This window comes from Vombatus ursinus, unplaced genomic scaffold (genome assembly GCF_900497805.2).
Source record: "Vombatus ursinus unplaced genomic scaffold, bare-nosed wombat genome assembly UNPS02014798.1, whole genome shotgun sequence".
In the NCBI taxonomy this organism is placed as follows: Eukaryota; Metazoa; Chordata; class Mammalia; order Diprotodontia; family Vombatidae; genus Vombatus; species Vombatus ursinus.
In genome coordinates, this window is record NW_020954576.1 from 81,605,140 (window position 1) to 81,610,081 (window position 4,942).

Below are 4,942 nucleotides of genomic sequence, written 5' to 3' on the forward strand. Positions count from 1 at the left end.
TGTGTGCCAAGGCTTAGCACAGTACCTGGCACATAGTAGGTGCTATATAAATGCTAGCTATTTTTATTACTAATTATCTAGCACAGTGTTTTATATCTAAGGATAGGAACTGATAGGGATGGGGATATAACCCTACTCCTAAGCAAAGAAGCTTTCCCTTACTAATACAGGTAGACACTTTCTCTGCAACTTATACTCAGATCACTGAACAGCTGTGAATTTCTCAGGATCATATAGCCAGGATGCATTAGAGGTGGGACTTCAATCAGATCTTCCTTACTTTGAAACCTGTCCTCTAGTCCTGATGCTACACTACCCTCTCTTTTGTTCATATTAGATCCTTTATAAATGTTCTTTGAATTTAATTGAAATGAAATAGTCTAGGAGTAGAAAATAAGTCTAAAGGACCTTAGTTCTAGGTCCAGCTCTGCCACTAACTTGATGAATGGCCTTGGACAAGTGTTTTCATCTCTTAGTTTCCTTCTCTGTAAAATGACGAGATTGAACTAGATTACTGGTATTCCTTATAGCACTGACATTCTATGATGATCTATATAACCATGTTGGACAGGAAGGGAATTCCTGACTGGGGCAGTCATTGGGAAGTTTGGACCATTTGTAAGTTCAGTGTTCATAAATCAGGGACTCCCTGAATGGAGGATAACAACACTGAGGCTTGTTTAATGAGTGCTATTTCCTCTCTCCACCATTTAATTGGTTTTGGTAAACTGCCAGTTCTTTATTTGAAGAAAATTAAAATGTGTCCTTATGCATTCAGTGAGCTAACTATGAGTAAAGAAGATGAGCTGAATATATAGGTTTTGCTGCAAGTATTTTCTAAATATATTTATTAAGGTTCCTTAAATTATCTTCCAAGCTGGGTGTCTGTCTCCATTTAGAGCATCTTCTCTCTTGGATTCACACCACTTTCCCGTTTTTGTTGTCCTTGTAGCCAGATGCAGCTGCATTTATTTACATTTTTAAAATGAATGAAACGCTTAACTTGTTGACATATTGGAAAGACTAAAAATGTCCCATTTATTTGCATATTAAAGTCAGCTACACAACTCCATCCGCATGGGTGGCATTTGAATTAGTCCCACTTTGTACCAGAGTTGATTTTCAAGAGAGAGGGATTATTGAAGAAAATGAAGGGTTTACTGAGCCGTATTATTGGGTGACACAGATGAAACTATTTTGGTTGCATTTCAAGTTTCCAATTGAAATCTCAACTCAGGGCCATGAGACAAAACTTCCAGGGGTGAAGTGGAAAAAGTGCCCAGCTGCATTTCCATTTCAGTCTTCCCATGGGACATCTTTCCAGTAACTGGATTATGTCCTTTTGAAATTATCTCAAGGAATTGGAAGAACAGGAGGGGCTGCTATACTCCCCCAAGAGAAAAGTTTAACAATAAGAAAAGGTTATGATCAGAAGAAAACAAAGAAAAGCCTTAGGACAAAGGTCCTAAGGCACCCTCCAGCAGAAGGTTCTCTGTTGGTCACTCCCATGGTCAGCACACAACTGTTTTCCTCACACAGAGTTTTCCTCCTTAAAATGCAGTCTTGGTATCAAAATTCTTCCACCCAGTTCTTGAGAGCACAAACCCAAGTCCAAATTACATCCTCAGTCAGCTATGTCAGGTGCAAGAAATGACTTTATTACAGGGCGAAGAAGCTCAGGATCCCAATGACATCCAGGTAGATAAATCACAATTAAATAGTTATGGGGTTCAGTTTTGTCTAACTGAACATAGAAATCTGGTTTCTCTTCTTAAGCCCACCAACTTCACCTGGCTACATGGTATTTTTCAGTCCTCTTTTCCTCAAAGAAACAAGATGGTTTTCTAGGCACTTTGATCTAAGTCCTACCCAGACGCCTCCTTTCATCATGGAAGGGACTTTGGCTTCTCAAAGGATTATGATAGCATGGTGCAAGCTTTGGTAGCCCCCACCAAGTTGCAGAGGTTTCCAGTAGAAGCCCAGCAACAGACTCGATTACCATCCTAGGACTTGGTAGCCAAATTCAAAGGCTCATTACCAGACTGAATGAAAAGCACTGTGGGTGGGTGCTGAGCACACAGTTCTCAAGGCACAGAGGAGTTGCAATCCAAGTTGGTAGAAGGAAACTGATAAAAATCACAGATTCTTAAAATATTGAGATAAGTGTCCAGGTATAACCTCCCAAAGCTCAAACTGCTCTGGAGGCCATGAGGTACATAGAAGGAAGGCTGGCTTTAGAATGTGAAGACCAGGTTCAAATCCCATTGTTCTGCCACCTGTGTGACTGTGGAGAAGTCACATCTCTCTCTGGACCTCAGTTCTCTCATCAGTTAAATGAAAGGGTTGTATTACATGACCTTAAAAGGTCCCTTCCAGCTCTAAATCAATGATTCTCCCTCTCTCCTCTCTTCTTTCTCTTCTTCTCTCTCTCTCTCTTTCTCTCTCTTTCTCTCCCTCTCTCCCTCTCCTTTTCTCTCTCTCCCTCTCCCTATCTTTTTCTCTCTCTCCCTCTCCCTCTCTCTCCTCTCTCTTGTCTCTCTGTCTCTGTCTCTCTTCCTCTCTGTCTCTGTCTCTGTCTCTGTTTCTCTCTCTCCCTTTCTCTTTATTTCCTCTGTCTGTCTCTCTGTCCATCTCTCTCTCTCTCTCTCTCTCTCTCTCTCTCTCTCTCTCCCTCTCTCTCTCTCCCTCCCTCCCTCCCTCCCCTACCCCCAAGTGTAAGATTCTATATTCACCCTGATGGAATTTTATCTCATAAGATTCAGCCCAATGCTCTATCTGGATCCTGACTTTCTGCTCTGAAACATGTTAGCTAGCCCTTTCAGCTTTGTGTCATCTGCAAATTTATCTAAGCCATTGATAAATGGCACAGATCCCTGTAATACTACACTAGAGACCTCCTGCCAAATTGACACTGAACTTTCAACAATTCTTTGAATATAGCCATTTAACCAGTGCTAAATTCATCTAATCTGAATCTCTCTATCTTCTCCACAAAAATAGTATGAGGTAAGGGAAGGAGAGGAGGGATAATAAGAATTTATATACTGCCTATTATGTGCCAAGAGCTATATTAAGTACTTTTTACAAATATTATCTCATTTGATCCTCACAAGGACCCTGTCATATAGTACTATTATTATCCCCATTTTACAGTTGAGAAAACTGAGACAAACAGAGGTTAAGTGACTTGTTCACTAGTAAGTGTCCAAGGCTAGATTTGAACTCAGGTCTTTCTGACTCCAGACCCAGTACCCTACTACACCACCAGCTGTTTCTATGAGATATGACTTTATCAAAGCTTTACTAAAGTCCAAGTAAACTATATCCACATTTCTTTCATCTAGGAATTTAGCAATTCTGCCAAAAAGGGATATGATGTTAGAGTTATGACCTGTTCTTGATGAAGCCATGCTGATTCTCTGTAGTCATTGCTTCTCTTCCTAGATATTTGCCAACTGTCTCTTGAAGGATTTATTCTAGATTTGTCTCAAGGATTGAAGTCAAGCTGTTGAAGTCAAGACTGTTCTCTTCCATTTTTAAAAAATTGGTCCAATATCTTTGCCTTTTCCAATCTCTGTTGTTTTCCACGACCATTCAAATATTACCAACACATGCTCAGCAATCTCATCTGCCATTTCATTCAGTACCAGAGGATAGAGTTCATCTGGCCCAAGAAACTTGAAATCATCAAGGTCAAGTAGGTACTTTTTTACTGTCTCCTTACTTCTCTTGTGTATTAATTTCCTGTGACTCATTTTGATATTGTCCTTTACAGTTTCATTTCTCCTGGCAGAGAAAACAATAGCAAAATAAACACTGAGCAGTTCTGCCTTCTCTCAGTTGTTAGTTAGCATTAGTCCATCCACCCAAAGCAGAGGTACTTTTCCTTTCTATGATTTTCCTTTTTCTCTCAATATAGCTAAAATGGGGAAACTGAGGCCCAGGGAGATTAAAGTGACTTGTATAATGTCACACAAGTAAGTATCAGAGGCAAAATTTGAACTCATATCCTCTAGTCCACATAATTACTGTTAACACAATTACTGAATCAGCCAAATATTTATTATTATCTCTTTACCTTGCTTTCCATACCTATACAAAGGGAAATGTGCATATAAGTATATTTCCGTTTCTTTTTTTTTTTTTTGGAGGGGGGAGTCTAAATCTGTGATTTCATTCACATAGAGAATTTCTGGTAAGAAATCTGCTTTTACTAATGTAGATTGGCAGCTGTTCTGATATTTTATGGTCTTAAATAGCTGCCATGGTCACTGTAAGGGTAAGTGATTTGTCCAAGGTATGGATCAGAGGCAGCCCTTGAACTCATGCCTTCCTGAGTCTGAGGCCATATCTCTATCCACTACTTCATGCTGCCTCTTGATTATTTCCATCTCTGAATAGGTTGAATCTCCAAGGAATACCTCCCAAAGGTACAGAATCTCTGAAGAGCTGGAAAGGACAACAGGGACCATTGAGTCCAATCTCCACTTACCTGAAAATGCCCCCCATAATCTCTAACAAGAGGTTGTCAGCCTCTGCTTAAAGACCTCCAGTGTAGGAGCCCATCCCACTTTTGGATGACTCTCATTGTAAGCTTTAATTAAGTTTAATTCTACTTCTCTTGCAAATTCAGCCCTCTGGGACCAAGCAGAGCAAATTTAACCTCCTTTCCATATGGCAACCCTTGAAGTAATTAAAGACTGTTATCATTCCCCCCCCACCCCAATTCTTCTCTTCTTCTGAATAAACATCTCCAAAACCTTCAACTGATCCTTGTATTACCTGGCATTTGGTCAAAATTCCCTTCTCAGTCCATGCTCCAAATAGTGTGTCTTTCCTAAAATATGATAAGAACAAAAAAGAGTAGTCCCAATGTCATCTGCCCAGGTTAGAGTCTCATAGCACTAGTACCATCTGGCTAATTCCTCCTATACATGATGCT